Source organism: Melospiza melodia, chromosome 5, assembly GCF_035770615.1.
Source record: "Melospiza melodia melodia isolate bMelMel2 chromosome 5, bMelMel2.pri, whole genome shotgun sequence".
NCBI lineage: Eukaryota > Metazoa > Chordata > Aves > Passeriformes > Passerellidae > Melospiza > Melospiza melodia.
The window spans coordinates 5,684,553-5,702,660 of NC_086198.1; the positions used below are offsets into that span (position 1 = coordinate 5,684,553).

General features: G+C 40.3%; 1 protein-coding gene across 14 annotated transcripts in view; it reads right to left on the reverse strand.

Moving 5' to 3' along the window:
• Positions 1–14,928, reverse strand: part of TENM3 (teneurin transmembrane protein 3) — a 1,293,822-nt gene extending 1,278,894 nt beyond the window's left edge. For all 14 annotated transcript variants that reach the window (XM_063156143.1, XM_063156142.1, XM_063156144.1 and 11 more), the window contains exon 1: positions 14,613–14,928. The gene's annotated coding sequence lies outside the window, so the exon portion shown is untranslated. The remainder of the gene's footprint in view (positions 1–14,612) is intronic.
• Between the last annotated feature and the right edge of the window lie 3,180 nt (positions 14,929–18,108).

Genomic DNA, 18,108 nt, shown 5'->3' on the forward strand with positions numbered 1-18,108 from the left:
CCCACCAAAAAAAACCCAACTTTGAGAGCTAATGGAGACAGTGGTAGGCAGCAAGGTTTTTCTTATCTTTTTCAGTTTGCATGACTTTTCAACATCACCAGCTCCTTCAGGACAGCATGCTCCTCTGGTTCAGCTGTATTAGCAGGCTAGGGTACACTTTTAGTACAGGTTTATCTTGTTTTGAACTTCTTCAGTATTCGCTCAAGCTCATCCCTGATGCACACAGAACCCAAAAAAAATAGCAAGTAAAACTGCAGTCCTTCTTTTGCCCCCAGCCTTTAAATTCCTTGTGCTCTGCTGAGCTGTAGACTTCTGCACTGAGGAGCATCCCAAAATGATTACAGACAAGATGCTAGATGGGACAAGTTTTTGCAATACACCAATTTTCAGAGGTAGTTTGAGTGGCTTTCATTCAAACAGTAAAACTATATGCAAAAACAAAAGGGGTAGACTCTGTTAATAATTTAGAGATTGATTAAAACTGCTATTAGGATATTCAGATAAAATGAAAAAACAGTTTGACACTTAAGTAGCATGTCAGAATTCAAACCTAACATACAATAGTCTTTCAGAAAAAAAATCGACTCGTGTTTGAGATCACGATTTCCAATAAGCCATCTTTATGTATTTCAAGTGCAAAATGTCAATTACATAATTGCTGTCATTATTAACACATAGTATTATTGTGTATTAATACATTAATATTTGTAGGCATTTGAACGACAGACGTGAAGCAACTATTGTAAAATAGTAGCTATATGCAAATGAAACAACAAACTTGCTTACTCTAGTTCCTCATGCCCTTGGTGTTATTTACTACAAATACTGCCATACTATGTAAATTTATATCAAAGATAAACCTAGCAATAGAACAGCTGAGTTTTCACTCACACACACTCCGGCTATTCCGAAGTAAGAGACAATATGTATATCAGGATTTCCCACAATTGCAGGTCTGATACTTGGATTCTTCTTTACTACAAACTCAGTGTTTTCCTCCCATCATGTAAGAATTTCACTTACATTTTCTGCTTATTGAATCTCTCAGCTAGCCTGTGAAAGAGACCTTGGGAGCACTTTTGAAAGTCTCCTGAAAAATCCACCCTTCAGACAAAGTGCAGCCCGCAGCCCTGGGTAGTAACCAGTCTCATTGTTATCCAGCATAGATCTATATATTGATTATAGGGAATAATCATTATGCTATCTCTTCAGTTCTTGCTGGTCAATTCTGAAACACTTATACTACCTTCTAGTAAACTGGCTGGCACGCTTCTAGTGGTAACATTCTAAGACCTTCTGCATTTCAAGGCATTTTTTCCTTGACAAAACCCTTTTGCAAAGAGTAATTTTCATGTAGGAAAAGTGCTTTATCTGAATCACAAAGAGGAAACCCTTTTCTAGACTTCCAAATTTGATTCTTTAAAATTCTTTACCACTGTGCTTATGTATAGTTATAATTCTGTTTATAGCATATTAATGCCTCAGAAACCGCCTTTAATACCTCCTCCCTACAAAAAGAAAGTCATAATTTTACTTCACACACATTCACCTGTATTAAGACAGATGAATTTTACAGACTATGCTCATTCATCTTAAAAACCACAGTTCAGCCCCTTATTGTTATAAAGAGAAATAAACAGTACTTAGCATTTTTGTTATGGCTTATAAACTGAACTTCTTTCTTGGTCTGGTAATTATGCAAAAATCTTGTTTTTTATTTGAAGCTAAAGTACACAGAAATGTAACAGAGCAAATGATCATATTAAATTGGGCAAGATACTTCACTTTATGTGCCATGACTGAGAACTGACTGGAGAAATATTTTTATCCCCACATATACATTTTTGAAATACAGAAGGCATTTATTACTGGCTGCGTGAGTATGAAGGACACACATTAGCACCACAGAGTTTAGATCTACACCTTTTCAGTATCTTTTTTTAAAGCAATTGAAGTGATCACTTAGAGGTCTTTGGTAGGACTGCTAATATACAGGTTCCCAACAGTCTTAATTTTCTTCCTTTTACAAGCAGATTGCTAAACATTATCATTTGGTAATAAAACAACACAGAAACCTTTCCACAATGTTTTTTCTAGTAAGATAGAGTTGTTTGAACCCTAGAGCTCCTGTCAAGTTTCTGACAAAGTTCTCTGCCAGTCAAATTATAACCGTGAGTCTCCCTGACACATTAAATAAAAAAAATACATTCTGTTTTTGTAACGCATGTTAGAATATTGTGATAGTAGAAAGGTGGCTTATACACTTCACTACACTTATTTCTGAAGCTATCATTCTTCAAGTACAATAGTTGACATTTACTAACAATGCCTAAATGCTAGAGCTTTTATATCCAGCTCTGACATTGAATGCCTGCGTGTCTACAACCTTAGCAATCAACAGCTTTGAAAGTTTACTGAGTTGAAACCTACATTCTAGCTCCTGCTCACAGAATTCACCTGTAAGGTATATAATGAAAAAAAAAAAGCTCAAAAGCAGTCCAGTGGTGCATCCAAGACGTCCTCTCATAGTCACTGCATTTTAGAGTGATTATTTCTTGGTTATTTCTCTCTCAAAATTACTTGTTGTGCTGTAAAAACACCAACCTGCTGTTTCTGTAGGATACAGGAGTTATTAATTAAACATGGCAGACTGAGGCATCAGTGTTTCCCCTGTCTGCACAACCCTAAGCACTAAGAAGTGCCTGCAATCACTATTACTGTCCTTTTATGGAGAATAATCACCTCTCGTGGGCCTTTACTCCTGTAAGAACAACACGAGATTTCTGGCCGTTGAATGAAAAGACACTTGAAATTCACAGCCCTGAGTCAGTCTCCCGAGCCCGTAAGAGATGTGACATTCAGACTAAACACTGTACACCTGACATTTCCTCTTCAGCACCTCGTTGCAGCCGCTCAAGGAGCAGCAAGTCTTCTGACCAGACCTCAAAAAACAATTTCTCCGTGAAGCACAGAGAGCTGAAGTGCTCTAAGCTGGCAGGCTAGATTGGACTGCTTAATTTCCCTGAATTAAAATGCATGCCTGACCATACTTGGTATACCCAGAAAAAATCCTATCCGTACACAGCAAAAGCAGTCAGTGACAAATATACATTTATTAAAGAGCATCTTTAACGTCATATGGACACTGGCTTCAGCACATTATTGAACGAGGAGAGCAAGCACAGTCAGGAAGTAAAATATCTTGTAAATCAGCATTAAAAATGACATTAAAATAAAGCAATAAAGGGTACCTGATAAACAAGAGAAAAAGCTATTCAGATTGTAAAGCAGATTCAATTGGCTTCCCAACCCTGTGTAGTAACAAGTTTACCATTAATCCATAGAGAGAATATCAATGACAGACTGAGAGGACTATAGAGCCAGTCATCACCTGTCTACATATATATCAAGAAATTGATTCACCACATTGCTGGATTTCAACCAAATAACTGGCCAACCTAAGAAAATTCCTTACAATAAAGCACCTTTATATGATAATTTAGCTACAAGGTAAGATATATGTCTATTACATAAAGTGATTATTGACTACGAGAAGCTTTCAATTTAGCAGAAAATTACTTTGTATGAGAGCTCTCCAGAGCTAGTGACAAAGGTTACATTTCGCTCTTTTAATGCACAGTAAAAGAGAATGAGGCTTCCACTGTCCTACTCTATATCAAATCATCAAAAAATGGAAAGAAAGTTAAGTAAGGATAAAATTCTTCACACAGATTTTCACATTCTGTTCAAAAGTTAATTCCCACCACTCTCCCCTTGCCCCTCAAAGGAGTGCACTGGAAATAAAATTACTTCAATCTGAAATCCACTGGCAGTATTTTTCTCACCAGCTACACATGCACTTTAGCCACGAAGACTTCATGTTAATGAAGATGCAAAATTCACTCAAGTAATGAGAAATTACATAATAAATTTTGATAACTTTAAATAAAAAATAAACAAATTTAAAAAATTAAAAGCTATACTCCTCACACATTTAAATTAATTATAAATTATTTAATTTTTTTTTTACCAACTGTATTACAAGAAATTAAAATATGGAGGATAGATAGGACAATAACAGAGTCTGATAATTGAATCTAAAACTTGTTACCTTGAAACATTAACAAAGGTTTGAAAATTTAAATCCACTTACAAAAAATATCCACTGAAAGAACAACTTTATGCCTTTTATTTATTAATATTCTAAAAACTTCAGGTATTGTGTGGGAAAAAAAAATTGAACAAAAACTTTCACAAGATTAAAATAATTAAAAAAAAATTAGTGGTCCAGCAGAAAACTAAAACTTTAGCTTCCAGTCTGGTGTAGTTCTGCATTCAGCATTTTCATAGTGGATTTCAGGCTCAATGTGCTAAGCAAATATGTGCATATAAATAACTTTTTTTCTTTTTAAAGAGGCTTTTTTATGTACTGGAATGATTTGGTTTAATAATGAGATGCTATTAGAAGTGAAGGATTACATACCCAGAGTAAAAGTGGTATTTATTCTAACTAATATTTTAACTATTCATGGCTTAATGAAGGAAACTCCTGAGAAAGAGTAAGGTATTTGAAAACTATGTAAAACATAAAGAAAATTAGATTTTCAACAGTTTTTCATCATCAGTCCTAGCCAAAATACATGTCATACACAGTCAGTCCTCAAATCCTGTAAATAAAAAAAATGTAATCAATTAAAATTAATTTCTCATTAAAACCTGCTTGTGTTTAGCCCCTTTAATAGCAGTGACAATAGCTAAATATTAAATAAAGAGAACCTACCACTGTAATATCTATAATATGCAGTATATTTGACAGCTTTTGTGAGTTCTGAGGACCAGAGAGGTCCTGCAGTAGAAAAATCACACAAAAGTCCAGGTAATTTTTACTTTGCAGCATTGCACTATCCTTGTACTTCCCTGCCAAAAAATGATTATAATGTAAAAGACTGATTATTGACTTTGAGGAATTGGAGGTATAATGCAATATATTAATTCTGCACATCACATAGTTCAACCCCTTAGACGACAGTAAATGCAGATTTTAGTCAAGTTTGGTGTTATCTCTCCACAGAGGAGGGCACAAAGATGAAAGCTTTTGTTTTGTTCTGTAAAAGTTCATGATAGTGGCTTGAAATGTCTAACTCCACAAACACCTTGCTTATGACACATAGTTTCCCCCCATTTAGCAGTGTTTCTACTGTGGTTATTGAGGGCTTTCCAACAAAAAACATTCCTACTGACATTTAAACTTCTATTGTGAGCCTCCTCAGCATCCACACTTGGCAAGCTTTAAGCATGTAAAGACATTTATTCACCATCTCAGAGTACAGAAGGAACGTTAGGAAAATGCAGAATAACTTCAGGAAGGTTTGCTTTTTTTTTGTTGTCAACTTCGTTTGTTTCTTCTTTGAAACTACTGGAGGTTCAGCATGCAATATTATTTTCTGTAGCTTACATTTTACTGTGTATGCTTTGTCACTGTAGATATTTTACAAACATGATAGGCATTTCAAAAACGCTGTCATATAATAAACAGAGATATCTTCACTGCAGTGAAGAAATAGAAACAAGGCATTCACTGAAATGCAAATTGACATTAAACCTAGAAGTGGCCTCCCAAAAGAAAGATTGAGATGAATTACCACGACAGTGATGAAATATAATCTTATACCTATGCACCCAGTGTGCATCTTTCCTAGGTAAGCTGACAAGTGTTTCCCGTGGCTAACACTCTTTACTGGCTTCAAACTGGCTTTCAGGAAAAAAAAAAAATAAAGAGGAATAGGCTTTTAGGTGTTATTCTGAGAATCCCATCCTCTTAAACAGATCATAATTTGTGTACTAATGGAGAAACAATTTTGGTCAATAGACAGTATTTTAATCTGAAAAACATCATCTGGTTTCCTCATCTTTTCTTCATGATTTATTCCTTCTATGAAAAACTTAGGAAAGAGGAGCTGCCACACAGGTTTCACGATAAATATTTTTTCCAGATTTACAGGTTATTCACAAAAAAGATTGCCTGAGACTCAGATTTGGCTCCCAAAATAGCAACTTAGGAGTATTTCTGCGGGGAGGTTAAGGGCAACGACACAGTCAGACAAAGGCTCAGAAAAAAAGACAGCCGCTCAACTTACAAAGAACAGGTACAGCACTCGGGGCCAAGCACAGTGAATTCAATTACAAGTTATCAATGCAGATAGCTACAATAATAGCAGGAATACAGTCACACCAGAGAAAAAGGTGCAACCAAAACAGAAGACCAAGAGGGAAGACCTGTTGGCTGGCTGGGGAAAAGTCATTCTAGTAAAGAAAAGCAGCGATAGAAAGTTTCTGTAGCAAAAAATTACAATAGCTAGCTGCATACTGCTTATTCTATACCAAGTTATTTATACATAAATAGCAAATAGGATCCTCAGTACATGATCTGAAAGCCATAAAATTCCACATATGAAACAGGTGGTAGAATGGTGCATGGGTGAGTGAAAAAAAACCAAAACCCAAACCCAAGATAAAAGTGAGAAAGCTTAAATGTTAACTACATTTTCTAAGGTTCCAAATAGCAAAAAATATTGTTACATGTTTTATTAGATTTCTACTTACATAAATGCATACATTTTGCCAAGACAGGGGAATCTTGTGTTCAACAGAAGGATATAGCAGACTCTGTACTCATTAAATGCACATGCCATATAGAACAAGAATCCTGTCCTGCTCTCAGACTAGGTCTCTAGGCTTTATGGAAGAAGACAGCAGATGCAAAAAAAATAATTATGAAACTATCACAAAACCTTCTGATTATTCTGAATATGAATAATACCAAGCATGAGGCAGGAGTGCCACAAGTCTTTCTTCTTATGACATTTGTGGCAAAAGCAGATTCCATCTTCACCCCTACTCTGCACCAGCAAAACTAACTGGAGACACTGAGGTAATTCAATGTGGTTGAAAGTGTTTCAGGGGGTTTTTGGATTTTTTTGGGTTTTTTGTACCTCAGAATTACTAATTTTAGATCAGTTGACTGTGTGTTTAGTCCTCTAATTCAACTGCAAAGGCTGTTAGAGAACAGAAACAAAGAGCCAAATAATTTGAGGAACTTAACTTTTCCATCTAGAAAAATACATATAGAATCAAGGTTTCAAATGCCATGTAGAGTTTTTGAAAATCAGATGCAGATATTCGGTCAGGAAAAGAAAATATTCCATGTGAAAGTTTTATAATGAGGAAAAAAAAGCTTTGGAAAATTAAATAAGTTTTTCTTTCACTAATAAATTTCTCATTCACTGCCTAAAGATAGATACTCTCTCTGTACCTCTACTATTATAACAACTAGTAGCTGAACCAAAAATTGACAGAATCATTCACAATATTACTCTACATGACACTAGCAGCAGTGTGAAATTGAGTGTGATCACAGCACCAGTCAATTCCACTGGTTCAGGGAGTTTTCAGTTTAGGTCAGTTTTATCTTCTGATGCTCATGTTCTTCAGTCCCAGGGTAAAGAAAGCAGACAGAGAAAAAGACAGTAGATGAAAGACTTTAAAAACGAAACAAGGGAAGAAAATTGCAGAAATTACTAAAAGCTCTTCTCCAAGAACACAAAACTCACACAGTAGCATAAGGCAAATTGTACATATAAAGAGTAGCTCTCCCTCACCTAGCTTAAACCTAAAGAAGCCTCATAGTGTTTAGGACATTCACTGCATCTCCTCTAGGAGGTTATCACAAGGTCTTCAAGAGACAATCTTCATACCAAACTTATGTCTTGCTCAAAAAAACCCCAAAACCTCAACAAACTAAGAGGATTTTTTAATGAAAATAATTTTAAAGAGAAATCCAAACTTTCCACTCACTCCCTTCCCTTGGTGACTAACCTCTTTGCCCCAAAAACTGCCAAGGTGGTATTTTAAAGCCCTCTCTGCTCTCTTCTTACCACTCCTCCTTTTCTTCTTTAGATTAAATCCAATCCTCACTCCTTCACTTCCTACTAAAGAATAACTATTTGTCTTCTCCCTTGATTGCTTTAACAGCTGGTGCTAGTTTGCCAATCAGTCTCATGCAATCTCTTCTCATTCTCTTTCTCTAGTTTCTTCCCCACTTTTTTGCATGGCAAATCAGAAAGCATATCTGAGAAAATACTAAGTTACAAGTATTCACCAGTGAGGCAAAGGAAGGGTGGTAACACCTGACCCTTATTCTAGCCTCAGGGCAGTAAATCCTAGCTATTGCTGAAGTCAACCCTAACTAGTCAGTCTTTAAGGAAAATATAAAGTAAAATCTTCATTCTTGAACACTTTACAACAATCTACAATTCTTTTTCCCAGGGCCACATAAGCCACAGTAAATCTCTTGCAAAGTGAAGTAAAATTAATTAGTTTTGCCGCTGCAAATGAACATATTTTACTTCCTACTGAAATGGAATAGGAATACATTTCCAGTTTAGTCTGAAAGGTAGCTAAAAATCCAATTAAATTAGCAGTATCTTTTAAGTGAATGGACAGTACATTCTTACCCATGGTACCTAATTCACAGGCTATCCTGTGCCTGCACCCTAAATGAGCAGATTTGCTGAAATTCAAAAAAATAGTATGAATCTCTACTGACTACCGCCTCTTAACTTCAAAGCTTGATTTCCCCTTAGACCATCAGCTAGTCCATTTTGATTCTCATCCATCTATTTTATCCCTTTCACTGTAGGAAATAGTTAGAAATACTTAAAAATTGTGGTGGTAGGACTTGTATGTTCCTTGAATACAGACCTTTATTTCAGTCTAAAATTAGGGTTAGTAATCTCTGCTGTCCAAGAACAAGCTATACCCCAATGATTTACAGGGGTTACCATGTAACTGAAACAGTATTTTATACGGTTGCTGAGGTGGGACTTACTGCAGACATCCACCAAAATGAAAACAGTATTTTTTCCAAAAAGAAAAGCATGGAACAGACTTTGCTTCAACTAAGATTATGCTTCATATCTCCTGTTATATCAAGTTGTAATCCTAAAAATAGAAGCAGGCCTCATCATCAGATTAAACATGCATAAAGCATCTGCAGGAACAAGGTTTGAATGGGTTTTCTCACTCATAAGTCAGTGCAATTTCTGATAATTTTGCTAGCAGTTCAAATTATTTCATCTGAAATCATATAGATAATGGTCAGCCTACCATAAAGTGGAATTATGTCTTTCAGAGCTGAGTTGGTGGTGCTTCAGTCTAAACTTCAACAAGCTTCACTCCTGCTGTGACCCATGGGCAATATCCACTGTCAATTACCACATACTTGATCCTTTCTTCCTCACCCAACTTGCTCCAAAAGTGGATAAATACAACCTCAATCCTTTCTGGCTGGCTGTCTTCTCCTGACTGCGCCCTGCTCCCTGCCCTTGGAAACAGCTGAAGTTCTTTTGAACATCATTAAGGCAACATCTCGGTGTTTCCCCGTCCCAAGGAGAACAGGCTTGCAATACAAAGGTAGAAGAGGTGTGGGAGCAGTGCCTCAGCCAGAATGATGTCCCACCACATATTTCTTCAGAGATGAAATCAATTCGATTTTTAACACCGCTTTAAAGATAGGATGACTCCTACACACACCGAACTGTCAATGCGTAGGTGTCGATCTGGAGGGAAGAGCAACTTCCCCCGGTGTTCAAAATGCTCCTACTCCAGCTATTCCACAGAGATGCAGATGGCACACGCTGAGCTGGCTGCCCATCTTTGCTCTGCAGATCTGCACTGTCAGCCACAGTGCCATAATCTGGAATGCAGCTCGCTGCTCTTGCTTTCTTTGACCCCTGGAGGAGGTAAAAGCTTCAGCTGGCCTTAGGTATGGGTATGGACTAGGACTGTAGCAGAGAGCCACCACGTGTGTGACTCCACAGATTTCCTTAAACTGCCCTTGCATTCATTCCATGAAGAGAAAGAGATGCTGCTCTTATTAGATTGCTAAAATAGAAATGTTATGACCAGATTTCTCTGGGCACCTTATAGGGCGCTATTTAGGACTTCTGCAGAAATGCTTCCCGTTGAACAGGCAAAGTTAAAATATTCCTGTTTGCTGAAAGTATGTTTGCTTAGGCATAGACCTTCTAATCAACAGGAGAACATTATGCTGTTGTAACATTTGATTCAATTTACATTACTGCCTAATTAACACCGGAACATTTAGCAGCTATTAGAAGAGACATTCTCAAGAGTTCTAGATGTCACCAGAGCTCTCAAGCAGAGTTTCTTTCATGCAATACTTCACAGTTAAAATCTGAATCAACAAAACTAAATTATCTTTGACTATATTTGAGTTTCTAGAGGAAAAGTATTTGCAAATATTCCATGCTGATCTTTCTACCTGCTAAAATAAAAAACACTTCCCGTGTTTTAAAACAATCTTTGCAAAATCAGTCTTATTTTTTTATTAGATGGAGTCCGAGTTACTTGGGGTAGAAGGCGCTAGATAAAAGAAATCTCTAAAGAAATTTTTAAAGCAGATAGTGTCCCTTGCTAAGATAATTAAATAACAGTTTTCCACACAGAAAGCATACATAAGCATTTTCAGGTATGTAACAGTGCATGTGTGTGTTAAATGAAGAACAGTTGCCTCTGTTTTGAAGACTAGCATTTGATAAAATGCTAGTCTTCAAAAAAACCTAGTTCTTGGCTATCCATCATTAAATTCCTGAAATCATAGTCCAGAATTAATGGGTCCACATGTCAGGCTTGGTTTCTTTACAGACCTGAATAAAAGAATACAATTTCAAAAGTGAGAACATATTCATGACTTAACAGAGCTGCAAGTTAAGTTTTGTATGAAATTATCTTTATTTCACAAATACAAGCATAATTTAATGCTTTAGTCATTCTGATAATTTGCAAACTGTGTCTCGCCTAAGCCTATAGAATGTTTTAGTTCATAACTTCAATTGTTGCCTTTAATGAAGTAAAATAACAGAAAAAAATCTCAGCATATGTAAAGCAAACATATTTTAAAAATCCCCATAAGTATGGCTTCCAGAACTCTTATTCCAGTATCCACCACAGGTTATTATTATTATTATTAAACTACACTAGAAATATCTGATACTGAATTTCACAGACCCTTCACCTCAATGCATCAACAAACATTTTGCTTGTCTCTAAAATATGTGTTTTACCTGGTATGAGTTGCAGCTGTAGCTTCCAAGCCAACCATAGGGTATTTTACTGTTATGACAGAGGCATGCCCAGGAGCCGACATTCCTCATTTAACAAGCAATGTATGGTAATTAGACAGGATTTACGGACTTCTCTCCCTTTCCCCCAGTGTTAAAACTGAATTTTCCAGGATTAAAATTTTCAGGTCTATCCATCTGGAATTTTCAGTTTAGTAAATACAACATTTCTAGAAACTCTGCATAAAACTCTGGCATGTGTTTTTTAGGCAGTGTCAGAAGAGCGGAAAGGAACTTTCATTGTGGCAAGGACAGTAAGTTTAACATTAGTATAACAAATGGTAGGGTGAAAGAAAGATTTCAAGTGCTACAAATTGGAAGCAATACAAAAGAATAAGCTTAATAATGCTACAGAACCTTCTTGCATAGATTCGAAGAACGATAACTGGGAAAGATCGGGGGAAAGTATCTACATGTTATACAGAAGAAACATGTCTGTGTTTCACTAGAAGGATTTTAAAAGCAGAGTTAATTTTCTTGTAAAACATATGCTGGTATCATTTTAATACAATCTGTGAAAAATAAACAAATAACCTCCCCCTCACCCAGCACTATACTATCTGGAATGTCATGCAGAATACTTTTTAATATCTCTTTTGTCTCAGAGTTGTAGGGGTTTCCCCCTCAAAAAAAAGCCCTGTACAGCATTTTTTCACACACTTTGTTTTATTAAAGACACATAACAAATCCAGACGTCAAGACATCAACGTTTTGTAAATCTCTGATAACACATTCAGCTATCTATTTATCAGCCGTGTGCAAAGTCATACTTTTGTTCTGGAGGAAATCCAATTTTAACATTAAACACCATCTTCAATTAAACTAACATTTTTACAGGAACTGAGGAAAAATCCAGAAGTTCTATTGTTCTGATTTTTCAGAAACACTCATTTAGACAGCATAGACTGGAATTGAGGTTCAGAAGTCAGCAGCAATACTCATAAGAAATGTTTGAATACTTTGGTGTGCAAGAATAAAGGAAGTCTTTGAGATATGTATCTATAACAGTGAAAAGAGCAAGGCTGGGATACAACACAAAAAGATTTCCAAGTGACAGCTACAGCACCCAAGACAAGAAGAAAATAAATTAGTTTCACAATTATGAATGTAACTTCTGTGAAGCTCACCATTTTCACTGACTTGGGAGACGCACACTCCAAGCCCTTTCAGTATTTAGGCCAGCATTTCAGGAGCTTCTTTATGCATTTTTACACCTCAAAAGAGGCACAAATCTATATTGGTAACAAAAACTCATGACTGACTGAATAAAGCATAGGTATATAAAAGTCCAGACATACTTGACAATTTTAATTATGTGCTATTCTCTACAGTACCTCTTAATATAGAATATCCTATTTAATTTGTGAAGTTAATCTCTTATTAAATTCAATTTCTGGCACTTTCCTTAAGTATATGTCTTTGATTAAGATAATGGAAAACATTTTGTCTCTGGAAAAAAAAAAATACCACAAATGTAAGATTACATTGTGTTGCTTCTTGTTATGCCAACTTTATTACATTAAGAAAACTTTCACAACAAAATGCAACAAGTTTATGCAGTCATTGTATGAGTTTCTCACAGAACATTTTCAAGTTGTGCAAGAAACATGAGAAACGTGAAGAACCAAGAGTTCTGAAAATACAGTGTAGCTGCACTAAGTTGATTTACCTATCACTTTATTACTGAAGTAAAGTGTTTAACCTGGAATATTATTATTTAAAAAAAAAACCAAAGCCAAACACTTTAAACGGATTACAAGAAAAGTGTTGTTACACCATCCCATACCCAGTCTCCACAATATACAACAGCAATTTTTTCTGATCAGCGCAAGTGCCACAAAGAGACATAGAATTCAAGTATTAAGTGGTTAGTAGCATAAAATTCAAGTTCAATTGTCAATTCAGCCAAATTATGTCAGTTGAAGATGGAAGCAGATTTCACTGGACGATATCTAAAATATTGCCACCTCTTTGGTTTGTTTGACACATGTTTCTACACCATTTAGCTATATTTAACTATTAAAGGAAAAGTGATGAAAATCCAGCCTACTCTTAACCAATGCTCTAAAACTGGGCAAAGGCTGTCCCAGTGCTGCTGGCCAAGCTAACACCCTAAGCTCTTGCAGAAGTGTTACCATCACTTGTAACACAATTATTTAACATTCTAACACTTTATTCAGCTCCTTAGAAGAGTGGAGCTTCCTATTTTAAGAAAACCCGCCCATTTAAATGCCATTAACCATCCAATTAGTACAGTCTGTTCCTGGCTAGCTGCAGAGTACTGGATAATCTTTTGTTAGCCACTATTGAATAATTTCAGCAATTACACTTTTATACATTCTCTGGTAATTAAGACAGAATACTTCTCGAATCTGATAATTTTCCAACACGCAGCGACAAACAGAACGAAGGTAGAAGGAAACAGGCGTGTGACCAGGGCTAACGCTAACACCGCAGGGCACCGCGTCCACCTGCAGCGCCCGCAGGACGGCGCGCACGGCCGGCGCTCCCCGCACGGCCCCGAAGGACGCGCTCCGGCTCCGGGGCTGCCGGGCCGCCTGTCACCGCGCCGCCGGGCTCCGCTCGCCTCGCCGCCGCCTCAGCCCGGATCAACCATCGCCGCCGCCGCTCCCCACGGCTCCACCTGCCGGGCGCCCGCGCCCCGCAGCACCCACCCGCTCCCTGCCTCGCTCGCTCGCTCCCTGCCTTTCCCGCGGCGCCGGCCAAGCCGCCCGGCGCCCCGGCGCGCATCTTCCGCGCAGCCGGGTGGAAGCACCGTACCCGTCCCCGGGAGCATCGGCAACTTTCTCTCCTTCCGAAGAGGAGGCGTGCCTCCGGGGGCTGCTGCAGGCTGTCACAAGCAGCCTCACGGCACAGGCTCCCCGCAAGGCAAACGCCTGGAGGTGCTGGAAACAAAGCGGGATTACCTAAAAGGGCACACGTCTGCCCGCGGCCGCCAGGAGCCCCACGCCGGCGGGAGCGGCGCCCTCCGCCCTCCCTCCGCAGGACGGTGCCTGTTGCACGGGCCCCGCGGGCTCCCCGCAGGGCAAAACCCAACTTCGCTCCGCCGGGCACCGCGCCGCCTCCGCGCCGCCAACTCGCGCGGGGACAGCGGCCCCGGGCTGCGGCCCCGAGCGGCAGCAGAGCCGAGCGGCTCGGACAAACCCGCTCTCCCGACAGGGCTGAGCCGGGCTCTGCAGAGTGGGACCCCCCCTTTCCCGCCCCCCGCGGCTTCCCTCTGCGCAAAACCAATTAACCCCGAGCGCTCGCCCTCCCGCGAAAGGCAAGACAGGGGGTGCGGGAGCCGACAGGAGGCAAAGTTTGATAAACGAGCAGCTCCTGCGGTGACAGGTGACTACGGAGCGGAGGCACCCTCCGGGCTGGGCAGAAGTGCGGCAAAGAAGCACTCACCTGTCCGTTGCCCTCCGGCAGGCGCGGAGGGGAAGGAGGGCAGGCGAGGGACGGAGCCCCGCGCTCCTCTGCCGTCCGTCGGCCCCAGCGGCAGGCAGGATGCCGGGCAGAGGGCCCGCAGAGCAGCGGGGCCGCCCCGGGCAGGCACCCGTCAGCGGAGCAGGTGAAGCGGGGCGGTCGCCGCCGCCGGCAAGCAACACGTTTGGCTCTGAACTTTGCAGCTCCAGTCACAAACAAACAAATAGAGCCCAAGAAGGACCTCTCCCATCCGATCCCAGCCTTCTCGGCAGCCGCTGCCTCTCTTATTGGTGCGGAGGTTATTTATTTATTTGATTTCTCCCCCCTCCTTCCCCTCCTCCCTTTCCACACACACCCCCCCTTCCCTTTCACTTCCCCTATCCCTCCCCCCTCCCCGGCCTTCCCTCCCCTCCCTCACGCCGCGCAGACAGCGCCGGTCCCAGCGCGGCGCACGGCGCACAGCGCACAGCGCGGCCGGGAGCTCTGCGGCCGGCGGCAGCGCCGGGTGCCGGGCGAGGGGCGGGCGCGCCGCGGGGAGGCGGGAGCGGAGGCGGGCGGGAGCGGGGCAGCCGCCGCACCGCTGCCCGCAGATAGCGGAGAGCGGGCGGGAGGTGCTCCCGGATGCCCCGTCCTCCGCACCGGGCAGCGGGGGCGGGAGGGCGATCCTGCTGGTCACCGCCGGGACAGGGCGACCGGGCAGGGGACGGCTGGCGATCGGGGCCGGGCAGAGGGCGGCCCGCGTGTACCGGGCTGCTGCCGCGAAGAGCCGGGGGGCCCCTCCGGCGCTGTTTTGCGGCCCTCGCCCGTGGGGAGCTCCGGCGGCCGCGGTGCGGCGGGAGCGGCTCGGCCGCGGTGCGGCAGCGGCGGCGCCCGGAACGCGCGCCCGGCGGCCCCGGGCGGGAGCGGGGGCGCAGGAGGGGATGCCGCGCTCGCGGTGTGCGCATCCTGGCAGAGCCGGGGCTTGTGAGTGCCTCTGTGTGTGTGTTTACGTACGTGTGTCTCTGGCAGCGTTGCACGCAGCTTGCATTCAAGGAGACCCTAGACTCGCTAGCCGCAGTGTACTTTGTGTGCAGCGCTTTTTCGTTTTCCTCAAGCTTATGCACGATCAGTGCGGCGCGAGCTTTATTTTGCCTGTGTCTTATCAGAGCTGAACCTTTGTTTGCTGGTTTGTTGCCCTTTTTCCTCCCCGTCTCCTAAATCCACGTGCAACTCGAGCAACAGAGTAGGTCTCACCTGTGCATTCCTTAGGGCCAAGCACACCGCTCTGGTTATTTTAAGGAAAGGAAACGTAAATTAAAAGCTGGGAAGGTAAGACTCCATGAATGATTCCTTTCACTGCTCCTGCAGTATCTGTCCTAGCTCAGTTTCTGGTTGCAGCTGACAGTGGAAAAAATCCTACTGTCCCACAGTGGCTGTTTTATACTGCTGTACACACACGTGACAGACAGAATATTGACATTCTTGTCTTCTCTTCCATCTCTCTCCTTTTAGAAAGTAGATATGCCAGTGGAAGGCAACAGAAGTGTAAAATCTGTGAAGTTGTTACAAACTCTTCAAAATATTTGGGAACGGTATATGGGGGTTATGGGGGGGGGGGGTCTGTGTGTTATCTGGTTGGTTGGTTTCTTCTGGCTAAAATTGCCACCCTGCTCTCCTGGCTGTAAACAGGCATTCTAGATGTTCTCTTTCACTTCCAGGGAAAAAATAAACAAAAACAAACCAACAAAAAAACCCCCACCAAATCATCACTACAATAAATAAACAAGGAAATAAAAAATGCGCTTAGAAAATAAACAGTTATTCAATAATATTACTAGTAAAGAAATCATAAATTATACTCCTATTTCTGTTCAGGTGACAAGACATAGAGATGTAAAGATTGCTTTTAAGTCAGTCAATGAATTTGTGTAGATCTCATTTCCAACAGACGGTACAAATCTTTCTTTGTGCTGCAACTCTGTAATTCTACCTTTGTCAACTGAAGACTATAAACTAGAAAGATTAATGTACATTTTGTCTTCAGTAGTAAATGCTATTGTCAAATAGGGAGAACTTCTTATTCAAAGAATTGGATCAATAGTTGACTTTGTTTTGAAGCATTTATTTAAGAAGCTACTTAAAAAGAGTGAAGTTCATGCTCTTAACATCCTTAAAGAAATCTCTCAAAGGCAATTATTCTATTTGCCAATCTAGCAGTCACTGCCACATAGCAACAAAAAGCATGAAAGCTAGATGTGGAAATCCCTTTGGGTTCAGGCAGTGCTTTCTCAATGGAAGAAGAACAGTAGGAAATTAAAAAGTGAAATGCACTTAAAAAAATCTATCTGAATATTTTAAACAGGCTGCTTTGAATAGGTGAAGTTTCATCTCTAACCAGTAAGCTTCAAGGTCAATGAAATGCAAATGACAGATGCGCTCCATGCCTGAAAGAATGCCACCCACTTGAGGTAACATTTAGTGAGAAGTATTTAAAAAGTTGACCACCTTTTATTTTAATCTGTAAACTCTGTGTTCAGCAAGTGTTTGTTCAGAGGAGTGCAGAGTGTCTTTGACTGGAATAAACTAGTACATTTTCAAAATATGGGAGGTTAATGAAGGTACTGTTTTATTAATGAAGGGCCTGTAATGTCAGTTGTGCACATCAGTGAGAAGACACTGAGTGATGTCAGTTAAATTTAGTCTGACACAGAGTGTAATACACCATGTGAAATTTCAACTGTTACACACAGGTCTTAAAAACCATTATATGTAAACCAAGACTCTTTATTTTTATAGAGATTCCAAGTACAAGAAGCAGTATGTAATGCCCATAACAAAATTGATCCTATACTAGCATATTATATCTGCTTCCATGGAAATTAATTCATTAGGCTGCTGGATACACCTTAAAAGAACTTTGATTTGACTAAGTCAAACTAATAATCACTTTTGGTGGCTACTTAGTATATTAACTGATCACTGGAATTATTCAAGCAGATTATTGTTCTGTGTTCTGGAAACTGAAAAATGTGCAAGATGGAAAGGAATGAACAAAAGTTAAGAAAAGCAGGCATAAGAAAGGGAATAAAAACAGGAAAAAGGAAGACAAAGCTATAAAATTTTAGTTTCCTAAAGTTTCATCTTGTGTTGTTTACTTGCCTTCATTGGCTTCTTTCATCACTTAAACCCCTGTGATCTCACACTTGGCATTTTGGAGTTTTAAAGAGCTTCAAATTGACTACTTAAAAAAAAAAAGAAATAAAAGCACCCCCCCACTGCCACCCACACACACTGATACAACCTTAAAAGTATCTTTCTTTATTTTCTCTTATAATGGCCTGAGTTATGTTTGGACTCTTTAAATTACACTTTTAAGGGTTTAAAGAGCTGCTAACATTGCATGTGGCTGCTGATACACATCTCATGAAGTATGTTTTTCAGAAATCCATCTGACAATCTCAGCAGAAAATTAGGTGTATGTGTTAATATTTTCAAATTG